Raw genomic sequence first — 23,240 nt, 5'->3', positions numbered from 1 at the left:
CCCCTAACGGCTAGGGCGCTCAACCTCTGACCTGGGGATCTGGGTTTGAGTCTCGGTAACGACGCCAAAACCTCCTGTGATTCTGGGCAAATCACTTAATCTCCCCGTGCCTAAAATGAATGTGTGTCCTCATGTAACGTAACTGGTGCTATGTAAAGCGCTCTGATAACCGATTCGGTTCGGGTCTAGTTCGCACTATATAAAACTCGGAAAAAAAAATCCTCCTCAAGGTCTGCCTTCTCCTGGACCGTGGGAACAATGGGGGCTGGTTTCCCACGCCCCCTTCCTCTTCTCTTTAAGGCAGGTCCTTGGGCCATATTTTCAGGCTCCAGGGTCTCTTGAACACCCTTAGCTGCCATAGACCGAGTGGTAACACATGCCCACTCAGGCAGACCCAACATCTCTAAATGAGCCTTCCTCTCCACCGTAGCCCAAGGGGAGCTTTCTAAATCATTGCCTAACAGACAATCAACAGGCATGGCTGGCCTCACAGCTACTTGAAGAGTACCAGAGACCCCCCTCCCCCCACTCAAAGGGAACTTGAGCCACCTTGCAATCGCTCTGTGTTGTCAGCGGCAACAACTGGGAAGAATGCATGAGGGACTACTGTGGTTCTGAAAAATCTGGATTCATATTATAGTATTGGACTCGAGAATAAAAACTTCGTCGAAATAGGACGAATTTGGTATCAAAAGACCGAGAATGACGAGTACATCAAGTACATGTATTTTCGGCATATTCGAGTGACGATTTCACCTCGAAATCGTCATTTACCTTCTAAACCCTTAGCTGCATGTTGCCCTCTACATAGGCCTTAATCCAGTTGAATTTGATTCCACAAGGACACATACTCCTTAATCGACTTCTCCCTGACCCCAGTACAAGTTAGAACCATTGCCCCAGGCCGAACTCGTTAGGTCAGTTCCCTCCCAGTGGCCGAGCAAGATAGCATCTAGGCCCAACCGGCCATAAAGCCATTTCAGCGCGCACACCTGCCATATCTCGCTCACATCTTTCTCCACTCCTTTTCCTCACTTATTTTATGATGGGGAGGTGACCATTTTTATTAGGGGTCCAGCGATATCTGATGAAATGTTGGGCCTTGCCGGATGATTTGTTATGAGCAGCACGACGTGAAATATGTACATGTCATCATGACTCTGCTTTTCTTCTGTAATCAGTAACCATAAATGAAATACCGCGAATCCAAGGAATGTTTTGCCCAAGGGTGAAAATTGTGTATAAGAAGAGAAACCTAACTTTGTGAAAGTGTGCAGTCTCCTGAATATACTGGTATTGTACTTCTAGGACCCTGTCACCTTGGTTGCAGCCAATAAACGAATCTTTGACTTCACCTGGAAGACTCTGAAGTTTCTGTAGGTCTGACTCAGGAGAACCCGAGGTCTCTGGGTGTTGATCCCCTGGCACCGCTGGGTTACCGGTTCTGTAGGTTCGGTACCGGTTCTTAAAAACCCAGTACCTCATTTGGCGCCCAGCGTTTGGGGCGATTCCAGTGGTACCAATCAGCCTGAAGATCGTGAGGAGCTTCGTATGAAAATTCCGGAGGAGGGCCCACCACCTCATCGACCCCTGCATGTCGACGTGGTCCGAAGGTCTTTACTACGAGGTTCCCCGCTTCCCGACGGCTACAAGGACTGCTGCCCTGGCTATCGCCCTGATGTTGGACCCTTGAAATTTTCGGTAGAGCGAAACGCTGAGACGAGTCTTCTGGTGAAGCCATCGATATTTTTCAGTTAAGTATAAGTGGAGCGTCTCCTAGTCCTTAGTTGGACTTACTTTGTGGTATCTTGGAGATACATAAAGGTTTTATTGGTACTTGCAAGCACCATAACCGAAGGACTCGTGTATTCACGAGAAATATCGTAATCGATAAATCCTTTGAAGTTTTGGAACTAGACTAGAGAGCGAGGATGCCTAGTCTTAGACTCGGGAATTGGTTTTGTCTTGGTAGTAATAATAGGGACTCCCGATTGGAGGACTCATGTCCGGTTCCTCCAGTTGGAACTCCGACTTACGAGCTGTACGTTAAACATGGGGTAGGCCCCATCGTTTACAACGAGGTATGGATTAAATACACTAGGAAAGATGGTGTTTTAAAATGGCCCCAATATGGTAGCTTTGATTCTGAAACCTTAGACAACCTTGAAGTTAAACTCTTCAAAAAGAAAGCCCGGCCGGCGATGTTTGACTCTTTCCGCCTATGGCGAAAAGAAGCCAAACAAAAAGAAATTAAATTAGCTACGAAAAATAAGAGAGAAGGGGGACTTTCAGTAATGAAAGCTGCCGTGCAGTTTAAAGATAATGAGGAAGAGCAGATAAATGAGCCGTTGCACAGGCAACGTAAAATGGCAATAGATAAGTGTTATCCAGTTTTGCCGTCTCTTCAGCAAGGGACAGCAAAAGAGCGTGAAAAAGACCAATTAATGTCGCAATTATTAACTTCACCACCCCCCTATGCGCAGAATGCCACAGCACCCCCGCAACCTTTAGTTGCACAAGCTGCGCCTCCGGCTCTTCCACAGCACCCACCAGCTGTTCTTCAGCTGGCTCCTACTTCGTCGGTACAGCCTCCTTCAGGCCCACCGACAACTTCTGTTTCTCCTGTGTTTTCTACGATTTTGCCTAGTACCACATCTATTATTACTGATCCCTCTTCAGCCATCTCTACCACAGCCTTATCTCACCCCGTTTTTTCATCTGTTTGTCCTTCAGTTTCACCTTCCCTTCGGCAGAAAATGGCCAGCACTGTTACTAATCTTCTTTTACCCCTTTTTGGGTCGCCTGCTGCGACCCCTAACATAAGTAGAAGACAGTTGCGAAGTCAACTGCCTGATTATCAAGAGAGAGATTCCCTGAATGGTTTAGCTCGGAAATGGGTCATGGACACTGCAAAATATGATTTACAGTCTGTCATGGAAGTTTTCCATCAATGGGAAACAGCGACACAGAGATATGTGTTCGAACAAATGTGTGTCTTTCTTGGCGAGTATTTAGAAGACAATGATCAAGAATGCATCCCACAAGAGATGTGTCGTGTACGATTTAAGTTTGGAGAGGGTATGATTGTAGGTCCCGATGTAGAAAAAGCAGTTGAAATGCTATTATCATATCGAAGTAAGGGAAGCAGTTCTGGGTCACCATCGGAATTTAGTGCATCTAGTAGGAAAAAGGCACGACAATACCCTATGAGAGAAGTTCCCCCACAGTGGAGAGAGGGTGACGCGACAGCTGTCCCACCTGTCCTGCCCCACTTTCACCGAGTATGGGTACATGTCCATGGAAGCGAGCTGAAGTTTTAGCACTCAAACAAACACTACCAGATCCGCGTAAAAATCCTGCAGGGTACTATAAAGAATTGTCGCAAACTGCTGGGTCATGTATAATGAATTTGGCCGATATCGATATGTTATTCGGGAACGTTGTTCCACAGCCTTTATGGGGAAAAATTCGTCATGTAGATCATGACCAGGAATTAGGTGACACGTGGGCTAATATTACTGCTGCAGATGCACGACAAGTTGGTGGTGCCAAGCCTGAGCCTCTAATAGCGGAACTACCTGGTAGGATAGTAGATTACATGAAAACAATAATGCCTGCAATACGCGTAAATTGGGATAAGTTATCTGCATGCAAGCAAAAGAAAGAAGAAACTGTTTCAGATTTCTTCACCAGATTTGAAGAAACATTCATTGACCACAGCGGTCAAGATATGACCACAGAAGGTGGTCAGAGATTGTTTGTCGATAAATTTGTGCACAATCTACTTCCAGACTTGTGTAGGAAATTAAAAGATTCAGAAAGTTCTTGGGCAGTCTCATCTTCAGCCCAGATATTAGCTACCGCACAGTACTACGAGAATAGAGACAAGGATGAGAAAGATAAAGTAGAGAAGAAAGCTAGAGAACTCAAAACAAAGGTTTTGCTACAGCAAGCCTATCCGCCACGTGGTGGTGGTAACAGAAATAATAATGGTCCGAATCAGTCCCAGAACACTTTTCAGCAGCCTCAGAGAAACTTGCAGAGATTCGATTACAATCAAAACCGCGTAGGTCCCAACCAGTGTTTATACTGCAAACAAGAGGGTCATTACAAATATGACTGTCCTGCCCTGCCACAACGGGCAAATGGATTTTCTGGCGTAAGAGGTCGTGGTAGTCAGCAAGCGCCTAGAGGTAGAGGGCGTGGAAACGCCCCTCAGGACGCACGTCCCCTTCCACCACAAAACTCTATGAACAGGTTTGACCAGCAAAATAACGTATCTGACAGGACAGCTCAATACTACGTCGATGAGTATTAGACAGAAAATGGGCAGTGGGAGAGTAATGATTGCTAGGACAGCCTTAGACAAGGAGAGGGAGTTGTTTCAGTTCCAGTAGATCAGAGTGGACCTTACGTTGAGGTGATTACATCGGGTGTGTCAGAACCTTTTCTGTTGGATACTGGTGCTACAAAGAGTTCGATTATGCACTCCAAACTCCCTGGCGCACCTTTGTCTGGCGAAATGAACGTTTCCGTAGGTTTTTCTGGCGCCCCGGTTAGAAATCCAATTTCTGACCCTTTATCTCTTTCTGTTGGTCCTTGTGAATTCGAAGCACCCCTTATTTTGACAACAGGTTGTGGTGAAAATTTGCTAGGATTAGATTTGCTAAAAAGATTGTATGCGACTCTGTACTGTTCTCCCTCAGGAGTACAACTTACTTTAGGTAAGAAAGTGGTTTCTCCCATGTATTTGTCGAGAAATGCACTTCCAGCAGAATTGGCATTTCTTCCAGATATTCTTTGGGCTACTGGTCCGAATGATGTAGGTCTTTTAGAAATTCCACCGTATGTTGTAACATTGAAGCCGAATGTCAAAATGCCACGAATTCCCCAATACAGAATATCCAATGAAGGCGAAAAAGCTTTGCTAGCGATTGTTTACGAGTTAATCGAGAAAGACGTAATTGAAGAAACACGAGGCAATGTTTGCAATAGTCCTGTTCTGCCTGTTTTAAAACGAACTGACCCTTCTCAGCCACCTGTGTATAGATTTGTGATCGATCTTAGGGAAGTAAATAAGATAGTGGTGCCACAATTCCCAGTTGTCCCCGACATTACAACATTATTGACTATGATTCCAGCATCTGCTTCCTGGTTTTCGGTGATTGACCTGAAGAATGCTTTCTTCAGTATCCCGATTGGTGAGGAAAGCAGGGATATTTTTTCCTTTAGTTTAGGAGGTCGCAGTTTCCGCTTTAAACGCGCTCCTCAAGGCTACTGTGAAAGCCCCTCAATATACAGTCAAGCTCTGAAAAGTCAGCTTGACACAATGATTTTGCCCAAAAGGTTCCACTCTCGTACAGTACGTGGACGATTTGCTCATAGCTGCGGACACTGAGAAAATATGTAAAATGGCCACGTTGGAATTACTGCGTCATCTATGTGATCTATATCACAAGGTGTCACTTTCCAAGCTTCAATATTGCCGACAAGAAGTGACCTACTTAGGTCATCTCTTATCGAAGGAGGGAAGGAAACTGACCCCAGAAAGAATTCAGGCAATAGCTAAATTGAATGTGCCAAGAACGCAGAGAGAAGTACGCGCTTTCTTGGGCATTACATCGTACTGTAGACAGTGGATTCCAAATTTTTCGTTATTAGCCAAACCCTTATTGGCACTAACGTGTACAAATACACCCAATCCCATTCCTTGGTCCGATGAGTGTCAGAAAAGTTTTCTCGAATTACGCACAGCATTATGTTCGGCCCCTGTGTTAGGTAACCCCAACTACAGTAAGCCTTTCACATTATATGTCCACGAGAAGGAGGGCTGTGCATTGTCCGTGCTGACTCAGTTATACGGAGATAGACAGCGGCCATGCGCCTATTTTTCGTCAACTTTGGATCCGGTAGCACGAGCATTGCCAAGTTGTTTAAGGGCCACAGCAGCAGCAGCTGTTTCTATTCGACAGTCTGCAGGTCTAGTAATGAATAATACACTAATCGTGATGGTCCCACATGCAGTAGACACATTGTTAAATAGGACCAAGACACAGCATTTAACTAGTGCTCGACTGTCCAGTTATGAATTGACGCTACTAGCGAGCCATGTGCACATCAAAAGATGCAGTACCTTGAACATAGCCACATTGTTACCAATTACTGAGGAATCGGATGCTTCAGAACAGCACGATTGTTTTCCTCAGAACAGAGGAAGAGACAAAAGGGAGAGTTGATTTATTCGACACTCCTCTTGCTGAATGTGATGGTACATTATGGGTGGATGGTTCCTGCTTTAAACTCCCAAATGGTAACGTGACTACAGCGTATGCTGTCACAACTTTGCACACAATCGTTGAAACTGCGCGAATACCACATGGTTCAGCTCAAGCCGCTGAACTCGTGGCACTAACGAGAGCATGTGTGTTATCCAAAGGAATGAAAGTGACTATCTATACCGACAGTCAGTATGCTTTTGGAGTGGCTCACAGTTTTGGACGATTGTGGAGAGAACGTGGGTTCCTGACTTCGCATGGAGCTAAGATTCAGCATGGTCAGTTGGTGAATGAGCTTCTTGAATCACTGACGTTGCCCCTGAAAGTAGCGATCGTGAAGTGTAGTGCACACAAGAAAGTGATTGATGATGTTGGTCGTGGAAATGCATTCGCTGATGAAACTGCTAAGGAAACGGCAAAGAATATGATGAGCCGAATGTATGTCGCGAGCCCAGAAAGATGGACTGGTGATGTTGAAATATGTGAAGACACGATAGAAAGTGTGAAGTCCATCCAAGCTGAGGCCACAAAGAAAGAGTTAAGCATGTGGAGAGAAAGTACAGGGAGAATGGATGCAAATGGTTGTTGGATTGAATCGACAGAGCAACAGAGATGGTTGTTACCCGATGCATATGTGCCTGCAGTGGTTACAATGGCTCATGGGATGGCCCATATCAGCGCGAAAGGGATTTGCGAGTCGTTGGCCCCAGTGTGGAAGAATTCAGGGATTCCCAAGTGTGCAGAGAATGTTGTCAAGAATTGCATGGTATGTCTGAAGCACAATCCTGGTAGGGGAACCCCAACTCCAGCTGGTCATTTTGCACCTCCTACGTATCCGTTAGAGGTTTTGCAGCTAGATTTCATACACATGGAGAGGTGCAACAACTTAAAATATGTGCTCGTGGTTGTTTGTGCCTTCTCAAGATGGGTAGAAGCTTATCCCCTAAGGGACAATACTGCCTTGTCCACAGCGAAAGCCCTTGTGAAAGAGTTCTTCCCCAGGTTCGGAATGCCTAGAATGGTCTGGTCGGACAACGGAAGTGAGTTTGTGGGTTGTGTGATGAAAAGAGTGTGTGAAGGGCTAGGCATTAGGCAGAAGTTCCACGCTGCAAATCACCCCCAATCAGCTGGATTAGTGGAATGTTACAATGGCACGCTTAAACTTAAATTGGCCAAAATCCAAGCGAGCACGGGTCTTAAATGGCCCGACGCTCTACCCTTAGCACTCCTATCCACCAGAATGACTGTGCATTCGCGAATGAAGCTCAGCCCCTATGAGATAATCTTTGGTCGGCCAGCCAACATATGGGGAGTGCCTAGGCCCATGAAGTTTAGCGAGCTGCAACACCCCATTTTGCTTGACTATTTGTATGAATTGACGGCTAAATTGCGTGTTTTATATCAACAGGTCCACAACACCTTGCCTCCGGTCTCTGAGACACCGGGTCACTCCATTGACCCCGGCTCCTGGGTATTGGTCCGCAATTTCCAGAGGACAAGAAACGACCAGCCCAGATGGACCGGGCCTCACCTCGTCCTCCTGTCCACAAGGTCGACTGTTAAAGTGGAGGGGAAGGCCAATTGGGTCCACGGGATCCATTGTAAGAAGATACCCTTCCCTCTGCCACATGACCAAGGGGTCCGAAAAGGAGGCACTGACTCAGAGCGCACAACTGATGAACGTGTAAAAGAAGCTAAACGTGATTGTAAGAGTGGGAACATTTTTCAAGAAACTTCGCCGCCATCAGAACAATTGAACTCTGTGGAACCTGAGCTACTATTTCTGGACCAGACAGTACCCGGGAAAAGACGCTACAATTTGCGACCAAGAAAAACAGACTAAAAGTAAAAGTGATTTATTTTATGATCCGAGAGAAAAACCTGTGGACTAATAAAATACGTTTTTTTCCCCAAATCCTATTTTTGAAAGTGCAGATTCTCCCATCTAGGTAACTTGCTTATTTTTGTTTTTCTTGAACCGCCATCCGGGTTCCGCTGCTAGGGTCGCGGTTGATTAAAGACTTTTGGGTGCAGCTGACGACAATAGGTCGCTGGTTCCAGTTGGTCCAAGGGAGTCACCCTAGACTGACGGAAGCATCCTTTAGCAGAAACAACCTACCGCCGCGGGCAGCACCTTAGAGAGGATGGAGTTTCCTGATGTGGAGAGAACTGCCAAACAAATGAACTTTAAGCAGAGACTTTTGAAAACAATGAAAAAGAAAATTTTTATAATAATGTGTATTTTTATGCTACTTAGCGTAATGGTCTTTTTGATAAGCTATGTTTTATTTTATTTTCATGTGACATTTGCGCCCACTACATCACCCATACCTCCTCCTACTGTTCCCTCTCATTCTTTCCTCCCTTTGCCTGACCACGAATCAAATAGGAGATTAGAGTTCATTAATAACTCCTTCGTTCAGCTATTACACCAACACCAACTTGTAATGAACACAACCAACTGTTGGGTGTGTGGTCTCATGCCCCACACCACGGATAGAGGTATCCCCTATTTGGTCCTGCCATTTAGTCACAATGGGTCAGTATGGGCATATAGGACAATGTTCATATATGCACGAGAAATCCAACCCCTACGTTCTGTAAAAGACAACCTCAAGACTAGCGCCCTAGTCAAGGGTATAGTTGACCTGATCAAGGAAGTAACTTCTTACGAAGATACCCCGGATGATGAGATACTTGCATATGTAGGTTGGAATGTGACCGGATATGGCACTACATTAAGTGAGAAACAGCAAGCCAAGAGATCGTCCCCTATCTGGATCGTACCCCATCAAGGTCACCTGTGTCTGCAAGGTATTGGTAAGAATCCCAGAGCTCAGCTAGGGAAGAGTGTCTGCACAGAAACGTACGTTTTTGGATCTCAGACTTCCCCTGCCTTTTTAGCCGCTAAGGGTACTTATTTCATCTGTCATGATAGAGCCTATACATGGTTGCCCCCTGACTTCTCGGGCTCATGTTTTGTTTCATTCCTGTTACCTCCCACCTACACAGCAGCGGCGGATTACCATCGGACAAGGGTAGTTACAGGTGTTTTGAGTAAAGAAGACACTGCAGGTCAAGAATTTGGTGACTTTGCAATGGGTGTTCTGCCGTTCTGGGGAGCCATGGTTAACAGCAGAAACATAAGGCAATTAACAAGGGTAGTTGAATCCACCGTGATTGAAACTGCTGGTGCCCTTAGTAACCTGACTGCTGAGCTCCAGTCGGATCGACTGATGACCCTTCAGAACCGGGTCGCTTTGGATGTAATACTTGCGGACCGAGGTGGAGTATGCAAATTGATCCAGTCCAGTTGTTGCATTTTTATTCCAGATAATGCTCCAACAGTGTACGGGGCCATCTCCAAACTACATAAGATTTCCGAATCTATTCATGTGGATAAAGGAGATTGGTCATTAATGGGATGGTTCTGGGGACTGATATCTGCCTGGGGATGGAAAATTCTGATGGTCATTGGGATGGTCTTAGCCATTCTTCTTCTGTTCTGTCTATGCATACAGTGTGCTCCTGCAATATGTGGCCTCTGTGTTACATCATGTGTAAGGAAGCCTGTGTCATGACATGAGCTCAGCACTAGAATGATGTTGCAGCAACATCTCAATGACTTTAGGAATATAGATCTGGACTCAGATTGACATGAGGATAGATTAATTGCCTATGTAAGGGCAAAAGGAGGGTCTGTGGTTCTGAAAAATCTGGATTCATATTATAGTATTGGACTCGAGAATAAAAACTTCGTCGAAATAGGACGAATTTGGTATCAAAAGACCGAGAATGACGAGTACATCAAGTACATGTATTTTCGGCATATTCGAGTGACGATTTCACCTCGAAATCGTCATTTACCTTCTAAACCCTTAGCTGCATGTTGCCCTCTACATAGGCCTTAATCCAGTTGAATTTGATTCCACAAGGACACATACTCCTTAATCGACTTCTCCCTGACCCCAGTACAAGTTAGAACCATTGCCCCAGGCCGAACTCGTTAGGTCAGTTCCCTCCCAGTGGCCGAGCAAGATAGCATCTAGGCCCAACCGGCCATAAAGCCATTTCAGCGCGCACACCTGCCATATCTCGCTCACATCTTTCTCCACTCCTTTTCCTCACTTATTTTATGATGGGGAGGTGACCATTTTTATTAGGGGTCCAGCGATATCTGATGAAATGTTGGGCCTTGCCGGATGATTTGTTATGAGCAGCACGACGTGAAATATGTACATGTCATCATGACTCTGCTTTTCTTCTGTAATCAGTAACCATAAATGAAATACCGCGAATCCAAGGAATGTTTTGCCCAAGGGTGAAAATTGTGTATAAGAAGAGAAACCTAACTTTGTGAAAGTGTGCAGTCTCCTGAATATACTGGTATTGTACTTCTAGGACCCTGTCACCTTGGTTGCAGCCAATAAACGAATCTTTGACTTCACCTGGAAGACTCTGAAGTTTCTGTAGGTCTGACTCAGGAGAACCCGAGGTCTCTGGGTGTTGATCCCCTGGCACCGCTCGGGTTACCGGTTCTGTAGGTTCGGTACCGGTTCTTAAAAACCCAGTACCTCACTACCTGCTCTTCAGAGACCAAGTGACACTTGACAGCTGTCACAATTGCTCCTGTGTCTCTGAGAGCCTCCACTCTATTGCCATTGATGGTCACCCACTGTTAGAAATGGGATTTCTGGTTGGCTGAGGCTTAAGCCAAAGCCAGGCAGAAACCACCACTCTAGTCGGGGCAAGGGAGTTACACGCCAAAGATAACCCCTGCTCACCCCCTTGGTAGCTTGCCACGAGCAGTAAGGCTTATCCCGGAGGCAATGTGTAAAGCATTTGCGCACGCAACCACCAGCAACAACCTCCCAGGCCCCCACAAAAGGAACTCCACACAAGGTTATATCAGAAATAGCCTTTGTATTATCAAAACACATCAGATAGTAATCACACCATATACATTGTGCCAACTGGCACGGGCAATATTTACAAGAGATTATGTACACCTGACGGCCACATGGACCGCTGTCAGGATCATCACAAAGAGAACTTGGTAAAGGTGAACTAAAACATACAAGTAAAAATAGGTCATAGAACGTACAGTCAGTAAACACTGATAATCACTGCACTTGCAACAGTCTGTGCTATGAAGTCCATCATACACAGTATCCCACCAGTCTAACTACATTAGACCCTCACCACCTAAGTAAAACCTTACACTAGGGGCGTAAATCACACAGGGAAGTATAATCTCCCTAACATACCTAAACAGGTAAAACAACCTCCTATGCATACATCATATCTAGAGGCATCAAACACAGTACCTTTCCTACCACCCAAAGCATTAGCACATAAATCACATCAAGGTCCAGGTTGCGCCACTGCGCCAAAACCTAAATGTTGCAGCTGCCCACTACTTGCTGGGCAGCTGGGAACAAGAACAGGGCCTAAACGCTGCAGCTGGCACTAAGTGCTGCGCAGCTGTGGAAGGCCAAAGTAGGGGCGAAGGAGTGCGACTCACACCTGAGTCCAAAGACATGTCCCTAGAAGGAAAACCTAAACGGTGCAGCTGCCCACTACTGGCTGGGCAGCTGTGAAGCAAACTGCGACATGGGCCCTCACTGGCCCTCTGAACAAAGTCTGCGCAATAGGTGGGAGCCCTCTAGGCTCTAGATCAATGGTGCACATTTTGGAGCCCTCTAGGCTCTGAATCAACATGTGCCCATCGTGGAGCGCACTAGCGCTCTGGAAATGATCATGCCTCGCGTTGGAGCCATCTAGGCTCTGGGAGCAATGGGGGCGAAAATGCGGGGAAGGGCATGGGACCCTCTGGGCCCGTTGAAAGAAATATAGCCCCCGTTGGAGCCATCTGTCGCTTTAGAAATGGTGGGGCGGCCCACTGCCATCCGGGGCCTCCCCAACTCTGTGCAAGACTCACTCGGCGCTCTCTCTGTCCCCCACTCTCTGGGCAGCTCCACTCACTGGCTGCTTCTCCGGGGGCGGCGGAGGCATGCACCATGCTTCACCTGATCCCCCATCTCGGGACCGGGATTTTGGGAGGTGGAGCCCTCACGGCTCCGGGCTGACTCCTCGGCTGGGGCTCCCTCCAGCGTATGGGAGCCCAGCAACACTGGTGCTGCTTTCTGCTGCCATTGTCTATAGAAGTCAGCAACCCAAACTACCCTTGAGGGCTTGGGCAAACGTATATGAAAAGGTAAGAAGTGCCTTCAATTATTATTCATGTCTGCTGTAGATATATCAAGCTAGGTACTGAACACACAGATTATTTAGAATTATTTTCCACTTGCACTTGTATGAAATCTAATCATCTGTTAGAAATTTAAAAGCAATCTAGATATATATCTAGATTGCTTTTAAATTTCCAACAGATGATTAGATTTTATTATGTATGTATATTATGACTCACTGCCAGATAGGATTGGCGTTATTTCTAGCAAGGTTGATTCGTACATACATATCTCCAGCCTTGTGATATACTTTTTGATTATAGTAATTGTAAACTGTTTTAGAACTCTCCATATCAAGTACAAGTGGAAAATTATTCTAAATAATCTGTGTGTTCAGTACCTAGCTTGATATATCTACAGGAGACATGAATATAGAGCTTTATAATGTTTGTTTTAAAGATACAGAGATGTATCACATGCTTTTCATAGCTTCAGACATAGGACACAAGAATTGTGCATTGTCTGAATACTTAAGACAATAAATGAGGATAGTAATAAGAAAATCTTCATAAAGTCATTGTTTACCTAAACTTATTGACATGATTGACATGCAAAATCAGAATGGTGTATAGTAAATCTGTGTGTTGTCTTTTTCTCTCTATTATCAACATGGGTGTTATATATTGTAATATGTATTGTCATTTTAGACAATTAGGTAACTGTAAATATTTTTGTTTTATGTTACATTAGGTTATTACAAATACAAACTGCACAGTCCTGAAGATGGTCTCACAGATGAATTCATAAGAGACCGAAACGTCGACTATCGCCTTTTCCTGATATTAATTAGGTTTTGATTTGTATAGAAAGGAAAGGTGTTTACAGAATTCAGTGTTATATATTGATCTACTACAGCTATTCCTGTGGGTCTGTTTTCTTATTTGTATGTATTCTTGCCCTATTTTTCATGTGATAAATTCAATATTTTTCATATAGACCCGCTCTATTTGTTTTTTCAAGTCGTTTCTGAAAGTTCATTTATGATATGTTTACATAATTTGAAGAAATAGATTGTGTGACTGGATTTTTGAACCTAGGGACCATTTATTTGTCCTTATAACTGAGCCCATTTAATCCAAATAATTGCTATAAATAAATTCCCTTGAAGGCACTTCTTACCTTTTCATATGCTTTCTGCTGGCGGCACCGGGGCTCTCCCTAACTTACGGGAGCCCGGGCCGCGGGAGTCCATGACTCGGCCGGCTTTTCTTCTTCTCTTTCCAGGCGCGGGACTTCAGCCAATCCCAGCGCGGCGACGGGCGGGACTTCCTTTCCAAACCGTCGTCAGGCACTACGGTACCTGACTTCCGGTTTCCGGCCGAACAGGGCCGCGGCGGTGATTTTTATATCGGAAAATGAAGGGTGGGCACCCTCGGTAGGCAAATAAAACGTAGAAGCGGGGTGGGCACCCGCTAAGGCACACAAATAAGCGAGGTGGGCACCCGCTCTAGAATTAATTAAATAAGCTGGGTGGGCACCCGCAATGGCCACCAAAGGGCAGGAGCGCTTCCCCCCCAGGGAAAACGACAGACCTCCTCCCATAAATGAAAGGTAAAGCGCTCACAAGGCACTGGGGCACAGCAACTACAAAGCCCCCAAAGAAGGATCCCCCAGAGCAGAGGGTCTCAGCAGTCCTGGGCTTCAGGAGGGGCAATCCAGGGGCCAGCACACAGGGCACTCCAGCAAGGTAACAGCCCCCATGGTGGTCCCTCCTGGGCCCCACTAGCAGCAAGCCCCCTCCTGTTAGGATCCAAGAAGGAACTCCAGGCATCCAAGGGCCAGGCAGGGCTGAGGGAGGTAAGCCTTCCCCTGGGCCCCAGCAGCAGCACGCCCCTGGTAGATTCAAGTCGGGAAACAAGAACATTTTGCATGAAGTCACAGCCTCTTTTTATACACACATTTCCTTTGTTGTCAAAGGTGTAGGGAAGGGGCGAACCAGATGCAACTGGTGCTTGAGCACTTTGTTTTGCTCAGCCCCCCTCTCTATTCACAGGATGGGTCAGGGACATGAGACACACCACAGGGGGTGGAGCCAGCATTGTAGAGGGAAGGCCCAGCCCTATTTAGGTCCCAGGTGCACTCCTCCCACCCTTCAACATGCAGATCTCTCCATTCACCACTGGGGCAGACCCATCCTGACTCCTGGAGCCAGGCACACCAGCCAGCTCCAGCCAATCATAAGCCAGACAGTCAATTCACATTCACTCCAGAGACAGGCCAACTTCTAGAAGTGGCACTTACACACTAGACACAATAAATCTGCACACATCATCGCGCAGCATTCAATCTCAGAGTCCACACATACCAAACTCGACCCTGCACTCCCCACACATCAGGAACTACCATGGACACACATATCCCCCATGCATTCCTATGTGAGGGCAGGCCAATCTCAAACACGCACTCAGAGAGCGCACGCACTTTACACTGGGACAGAGTGTCAAAGTGCGCCAAGACCAGAAATCACTATAATTATGTAACATTAAAAGGCAAAAAGTTCAGGGGTGAACCTGCCAGAAGGGCCAAGTCCAACACCTACTGCCTGTATTTTTTAGTGTTGGCAGGCAGCTGAGTTTGAGGGACCATCTCAAAGTCTCCTAATGAGACCAGGGGCATTTCTGCGGGACCCCACCCACCTTGGGCACCCATCTCCTCCCCACCCAGGACTACACTGACCATCTGACAGGGTGGTGCATGGGGTGGCACATACTGTCCTTTCTGAGGACATTGGGGATCATACCAACTGTGTCCCACCTGCTTACACTGAAAGCAGGTAACGGGCCCCCTCTGAACAGGTTTACCTGTCGGGGGTCCTGACTTCTTTTCAGGGGGAGGCTGGGAACCCTTACCTTGGTTCCCTTGGGAATTACTTTGGGGACCTTTTTGGAACTTTGATGACATCCTTGGGAATATGTACCCTGCCTTCTGAAGGCACATATGGTGCGCTACCACCATAGGGATTGATTTCTAAGACCTTGGCCTTGATTTCTAACTTCCTCAACATCCTCTCATGCTCCATTCTCATTCTCTCCCTTTCCCAAGACAACCTGTTTTTCTCTGTCTCCCTCTTACCCTCCATCTTAAGCTTAGCCAACTCCAGCTTCAGTGCCCTATTTCTCTCCCTATCTTCCAGTTGTCTGGGGACAGGTCTTTGGAAGAGATGCTGCTGCCAGGTGGGGACGGCACCCCTTCCCTGGCTGGAAACTCTGGCCCATCATTTTGCCCATTTGCATCCCCAACAGGCTCAACCACAAGATCAGGGGCATTTCTTGCTTCTACCCAGGCCCTCAGCGCCTTTTGGTAGTCTTCCTTTTTAGAAATGCCCGGTGTAGCAACTTTCAATTTCCTGCAGAGATACTTTAGCTGTTTCACTGTGCAGGTTTCCAACCTCTCTTCCACAAAATCAAGATCCATAGATGCAACAGATGCTGGTTTACTCATGGTAGTAAAAATTGGGAGTCTTCAGGAAAAAACTAACAGTCCAAGGAAAAAGGATTCTAATAAAAAAAGGTATGTGGTCGCGTTTGGTCTGCACTCACTAGTAGTGTACACCAATCACTGTATATGAAACACAAATGCAAAGTCCAAATCCTCACCGCTGACCACCAATGTTAGATCTGGGGGTCTCTAGTTGGCAATGGTTATCACCTTTGTCCAAATAGGGTCCCTTACTTCTAAGTCAGGATAAGGGGATTACACTCCTTAATATCCCCTGCTCATCCCCTTGGTAGCTTGGCACGAGCAGACCGGCTTATCTCAGAGGCAGTGTTTTAAGCATTTGTGAATATACACAGTAATACAGTGAAAACACTACAGATGGACACAACACAGTTTTATAAAAATAAGTATTCTTTATATAGACTTAAACACAAGACCACAAATGACAAAAATCCACAATACTACAGTTAAGATTACTTAAAAGATGATTAAAGTCTCTTAATTCAAGTTGATGGTAAATGCGACAGTTTTCAACAAAGTACCTGGATGCGTAACGCAAAGTAAACAAAAGGCTCGCAAAAGGGGAGATGCGTCGGTTCCGTGATCCGGGGGAACGGTTGCGTCCTTCCTCAATGCTTGCGCAGATCAGGGGACTCTGCGTGAGCCTTACCGCAGCGAAGATGATGCGTAGATTGTCGGCTTGCGGTCCCATTGCGGTGCACAAGATGGCGCCTTGATGCGATGCGATGATCCAGTTGCGATGCGAGAAGATGGTGCCCTTGATGCGGCGATGTGATGGCGATGCGATGACGCCCTGGCTGCCTTGCGACTACTGTACTTTGGAGTCGCGACAGGCCCTGCGACACGCTTCTCCTGTGATGCGATGGGGACTCCCTTGATGTTGTCACGCTTCTCGGATGATGCGACAGCAGGCAGCTTAGATGAACACACGCTTCTAGGGAGATGCGACGAAGGCTCGCTTCTCCGGCGTTGCGATGATTTCAACTGCGGCGGCGACACGCTTCTTCTCGATGCGTCGCGCTTCCAGCTCCCAGCAGCACGCAAGTGACTGGAGTCAGAATTCCCAGCAAGGAAATTCAGGAGGGAGCTGGAGGTGAAGTCTTTTGGCCCTGAGACTTCAGCAGGAGGCAAGCACAGTTCAAGCCCTTGGAGAATATTCTGTAGATGAAAGTCCTTACAATGTTCCTTCTCCTTTCCCTTGGCAATGAAGCAACCACTGCAGGCTAACCCAGCAAACCGCACACTGGCAGAGGGACAGTCCAAACTCCTGCAGCTTCCTTGGTTCTTCTCCTCGGCAGAAAGGTTTCTTGTTCCAGAAGTGATCTAATTTCTTGGGAGCAGGGTCCCAATATTTATACCCCAAAATCCTTTGTTCTCTGAAGGCAGAGAGGCCTCTGCCTAGTCCAAACCAGTTCCTGAGCACTTTGTTTACATGACTCTCTTCCTTTCACTGTGCAGGGCAGAGACATCAGCCGCCCCACAGGAGGTGGAGCCAGCACAGGGGAGGGAAGATACAGCTCTGGAGCACTCTGTTGACATAATTCCCCTTCTCCTTTCACAGTGCAGGGCAGAGACATCAGACAAGCCACAGGAGGTGGAGCCAGCATTGTAGAAGGAAGGCCCAGCCCTATTCAGGTCCCAGGTGCACTCCTCCCTCCCATCTGGCTGTAAATATGTCTATTTTCCACTAGGCTGTCCCAGCCTGTGTAGTGTAGTTCCTATTATCCCAATAGGCTCTGCGCATTGGAATAATACCTTCAATAGTATAGGCCTAGACCAGACGTTAACTAGGTCTACTACTGTCGATATTAGACTTAAAGTTTTGGGTTTGCCAGCTAGCTCAGAGTTCACTAGAAACTTTCTCGAATAGGCAAGGAGGAGTTGAACCTCCCTGGATAGACAAGAAGGGATTTAGTTTCTGACAACCATAGAACATGACAACTTTGCTCTCCCCTAATCAAGAGTGTATCTCTAGAGTCGTGTGAAAACAAAAGACGACTTATTTTACTCAGTCAGTACGTGCATTCTTAGTCTCACCAGATTGTAGAGAAAAGGAAGAGACGGGCGTGTTCAATAAAAGATGTTATTTATTGATCAGTCTCTTTTCTCATACAAGAGAAATGGATCGATATTATTGCAATACTTATGGTTAAGTAAAGTGCATACATTAGAAGCAGAAGTATAAAATAATACTGTAAAAACATTGATATGGTTTCTAAGCCATATGATGGTTTAAAATGGATAAAATAGATACATACACATATACATTTGACTAATCGTACTCAACTGGTGTTTCTAACTACGCCTACCACAGATGTACCTGACCTAAGCCTAATACGTGGGCGGGAGTAGAAAGTAGCAGTTTAAGTTAAGTTTGTTTTGCCAAGTGACTGACTAAAGAATTCTCTGCAAGGGGTTATTCAGTTCTGTACCTGGAATCTAGGATGAATGAGGGATGGTATCTCTCGTCTCTGGTCTCGATATTCCAGGCTGCATGCGAGGGCTACCCGGAAGCGCCGGAGCTGGATTTCTCGGCAGGAGAAAGCAGCGTCTCGTTCTCAGCGCGTCAGGAAGGCGGGGCTGCGCCAGCGGGGTCTGCTCTGCTCTGGGCTTCGGCAAGTCTGGCTGCTCCGATCTCGTCACCACCGCGTGTGTTTGCATAGGGCAATATCGGTAATATTTATACCTTTAAGGTGCCGAGATTGACGTAAGGATGGACATAGATACGTCAATAAGGATGTCATACGACCTGGTCGTTAGCACATTCTTTTGCTGAAGTTCTCGGTGAAATCAAAACAATGGCCGCAGGGTTTTTCCTAGGTTGTCATAGGTTTGATTTGTTTTGAGAACTCCGTATGCCTTATCAGGGGCTGGAGGAATATCGCTTGTCTAATTAGATGGCAAGCGTTATGACCTAATCAGATAACACGTTCCTGTGCCGTAGTGTGGCTTAATCAGATAACGGTTCCTGCATCATGGGGGTTTTCTGCCTCATGGGATGGCTGCTAGTTAACTTGTTAACCAGAATAGGGTCAGGAATAGGGGGATCGATACAGAACCTATAGGAATACATCACACCTGTCTCCTGGAATTCCCCAGCCCTGTCACTCACAAACCCAGACAAGGAATACACAACTCAGGAGAGTCAGGGTCAGATGGTTAGGCAAGCAAATACCTACTTTCTAAAAGTGGTATTTGCAAACACAGAATATTAAAATAAACTTTACTACTATGTTCCCTGAGTCAGTTAGGATTGTAACAATCTTAACTGCCCATTCTGGCCTATGAGAACAGGTAGCCTTCAATAGTGAAAAACGAAAATTTCTGTAATTCACTATTAGAACATGCTACATACATCAGAGCATGTCCTACCTTGTACTTACAATGCACCCTGCCCTTGGGCCTACCATAGGGGTGTCTAATATGAAGAAAAGGGAAGGTTTTGGGACTGGTAAGTGGGTGCACTTGGCCAAGTCGACATGGCAGTGCTAGACTGCACACAGGCCTTGCAATGGCAGGCCTGAGACACACTTTACAAGCTGCTTCTGTGGGTGGCACAACCAGTGCTGCAAGCCCACCAGCAGCATTTGATTTACAAGCCCTGGGCACACATGGTGCACTGTACTAGGGGCTGACAGGTAAATCAAATAACCCAATCATGGAATAACCAATCAGAACATTAACCCCTCCGCTGAATGTTCCGTGCTGGTGCGGAACGTTCTTTTGCGCGGGCGGGGCCGCGACGTTCAGCGGACATGCGCAGCACTACCAAGGTAGTGCACGCGACGTCCACTGAACGTGCCCAGCACTTAACGGGTTAATTTAACATAGGGAGCATTTGCACTGTGGCACTGATTAGCAGTGGCACAGTGCCCAAAGCATAAATCCAGCAAAAACATATCAAAACAGAGGAGGCAATCCCTTAAAAATGGAAGGGAGACTCACGCCAATGATGCCAGGTCTAACATTGTGATATAATGTTTCATGGGATTCGTTTCCAAACAAGGTTACAATACTTGCACTAATGTGGTGATTTATGTTCCCTTTCGTACACTGATGCATTTCATGCCCTGATGTTGTAATAAATGTCGTTATGATTCTTCCATTGTCAGGATAATGAGTACTATATCAGGATTTACATAGTATGCAAAATACTTATGATTCATGTGATTTTGGTCTTGTTTTATGGATAATATGTTACATAAATATTTTTATATAATCCTGTGTGGAGTCTATTTTGTGGTACGTTTATTGTGTTTATGTGTGAGTGTGTTGTGCAAACGCTTTACACATTACATCTGATAATAAGTCTGACTGCCCTGCACCAAGCTGCCAGAGGATGAGCACAGGTTCTCCAGTATTAGGGGTGTCTTTCATAGATTCACATGCTTGAATATTCCCCGTCGTCGAAGTGGGAGTCCCACGGTACATAAAATAGCAGTAATATATGTATACATAAGTAAAATTATCATAATTATACAATACATATACACATAAAATATATATATACATATATATATAAAATACAATAAACTCAAAAGTACCATAGAACTGAATAGGCCCATAGAAAGCCTAAGGGAGAAACTCAACTTAGTAACATATCCATGTCATTATGTCTTGGTCCATATTCCAGCCAATCAGGCTGCAGTTCCCTCTAGAACCTTCTCCTCAGAAGCTCAAGACCTCAGATTTTCTACCGCACGTGGTGTGAAGGGAGTCTCCCTGAGCTCTGCTCAGTTTTCTTCTTCTACTACCTGTTATTTCTTCAAAATGTCTTCAAATAAGAAATCTTTGTTCAAAGCCTGCCCTTCTTGTGGCAAACTGCGTCTTTTCCATGAGTATCCTCACAGTAAATGCATTTACTGTCTCTACCCAGACCACGAGATTAAGAACTGTAAGTACTGTCGCACTTTTCCTCCCAAGACTCTGAGAGATAGAGAGGCCCGTGTCCTTCTGTGGCTACAGAAGTTGAAGACTTCAGAGTCTGTGGTGTCTGATGTGGAAAGTTTTTCTTCAAGTGTTTCCAAGTCCTCTCAGAAGCGTGGGTCTGAACTTGAGCTTCCATCTCCTTTTCTTAAGAAAAGCAGGCTATTGGAATCCTCCAGGACTGTTTCCCCACAGGATTTGCTTCAGGGCACGTCTACGGGACCTAGTTCTCTGACGTCTGCGCCCAAAGCCATGCCTTCCACTAAAAAATCTGGCATAGGCTCGTCGACGGGCACGTCGACGCGCCCGTCGACGTCTTCAACGACGACGAAGTCTGTCACCTCTACGTCGACGATGAACTGTTCTGTTTCATCCTCTGCCGCGTCGTCGACGATCACCTTGTCGACGGCAGCCCAGGAAACGAGACCCGTGACGTCCATTATTAAGATCTCGTCGACGAGTGGCAAGTGAGTACCGTCGACGAAGAAATCATCGTCGACGCTTCCCTCGTCGACGCGAACACCGTCGACGGTCCCGACGTCGACGCGAATATCGACGTCAAAGACCAAGTCATCTAAGAGGAGCTCGTCGACGGCGCCCCCGTCGACGGCCGTAACATCAACGTCGACGGCTATCTCGTCGACGGGATCTTCGTCGACGACTGTCAAAATTCCGATGCCGTCGACGACTCCGTCGACGGATAAGACTTCTTCGTCGACGATGGGAAAATCTTCATTTTCAACTCCTCAGGTTGGTCAGCCTACTCCTGCTGTGGCTTCAACGGGCTCGTCGACGTCTCGTCCTCCTCCGACCTCAGCTACCATTTATACAGTGGTTACTGCTTCTTCCTTGAAGACGGTTCCTCTCATTCACCTAAGTCCTATAAGGAGTGGTACCCGTCTTCCAGATAAATTATTTCAATCCGGTGGAGAGGACTCCGACCACGAATCTGAGGTGGAACAAATGTTTGCACAGGCATCAAGTCCATCTGATTTGAACATTAAGTGCCAGGAGTACAGTGATGAGGGTGACGAAGAGGAAGACGTCGAAGGTGGGAATGATTTATTTCCTGTTGACGAAGCAGAGACTGTAACTTCAGAACCAGTTACACAAATTCCTTTCTCTTTAGTCAAAAATTTGCAACACATGCTTGATGACTATAACCGCAGGTTCCCTCCATCTAGAACCTGCCTCCCCGGCATTACCTCCTCCTCCCCAGCCTCAACTGCCAGCTCCACAAACACCTGCTACGGCTCCACCCGTGTCTCCGGGAGGAACTCGTCCTGACACTGACAATGAGGATCCCGCTCCTCAAGACACTGATGACGACGATGACGTCGATATGAATGAGTGGGACAATTACAGAGCGCAAACACCTTCCACTCCGCCCACTTCACCTCTTGCATCTCCTCCAGTGGACATTGCAAACTTCCATAATTTAATGGTCCGAGCTGCGAAACGCTTTCATCTCATTTAGAGAAACAGCAACATGAGTGAATGTTTCCTGTATGATTTTAAGGACATTTCACAAAGACAATCACACACAATTCCAATTATTGACTTTATTTGGGCGGAGGGCCTTAAACTTATGGAACGTCCTAATTCAGTACCTGCAGTCTTACCCAGATTGGACAAGAAATACAAAGCTCCAGCGTCCGCTCCAGCCTGCTTGGTATCCCAACCAAAAGCAGACTCAGTTATTACACAGGCGGCACAAAAAAGATCTCGTAATCCAGCAACACCGCTCACATCTCCTCCTGATCAGGAAGGCCGCAAGCTGGACTCTATTGGGAAAAAGTTTACAACAATGGCAGCCACTACTGTTAGAGCGGTTAATACTTTAGCTATTCTGGGCCGTTACGACCGCCAGATGTGGTCCGAGATTGCCGCATTGCTTCCTCAGATGTCAGAAACCATCCGTGCAGAAGCACAGGCCATTATCCAGGAGGGAGAGGTCATCTCGTCTGAAATTATCGAATGCGCCCTCGATATTTCATCTACGGGCTTTCGCCAATTAGCTGGAGCTGCAGTCCTGAGGCGTCAAGGCTGGTTAAAATCTACGACTTTTCGCCCAGAAGTCCAAGCGAAGGTCCTTGATTTGCCGTACGATGGAGAATCTTTGTTTGGCAAACATGTGGACGATGCTCTTGAAGCGATCAAAAAGGACACTGACACTGCAAGGTCCTTGGCTACTCTCCAATATAAGAAGCGGCCCTTTCGGGGAGCACGAGGTAGAGGTGGAGGCTCCTCTACTTTTCGTGGATCAGGCCAGTATCGCTCATACAATACCTACAGCGATAACCGGCAGAGAGGTTCATACCAAAACCAA

At 46.4% G+C, this 23,240-nt stretch overlaps 1 protein-coding gene across 7 annotated transcripts in view; it reads left to right on the top strand.

Moving 5' to 3' along the window:
* Positions 1 to 23,240, top strand: part of DNAH8 (dynein axonemal heavy chain 8) — a 10,041,960-nt gene that overhangs the window by 49,685 nt on the left and 9,969,035 nt on the right. Inside the window, exon 1 of one of the 7 annotated variants that reach the window (XM_078647352.1) lies at positions 13,240 to 13,389. The exons of the other annotated variants lie outside the window; for them this stretch is intronic. The gene's annotated coding sequence lies outside the window, so the exon portion shown is untranslated. Of the gene's footprint in view, positions 1 to 13,239; positions 13,390 to 23,240 lie in introns of those variants that run through there. 7 annotated transcript variants of the gene reach the window in all.

The sequence above is a fragment of the Lissotriton helveticus genome, chromosome 6 (assembly GCF_964261635.1).
Source record: "Lissotriton helveticus chromosome 6, aLisHel1.1, whole genome shotgun sequence".
NCBI lineage: Eukaryota > Metazoa > Chordata > Amphibia > Caudata > Salamandridae > Lissotriton > Lissotriton helveticus.
This window is presented reverse-complemented; position numbering and strand designations above follow the sequence as displayed.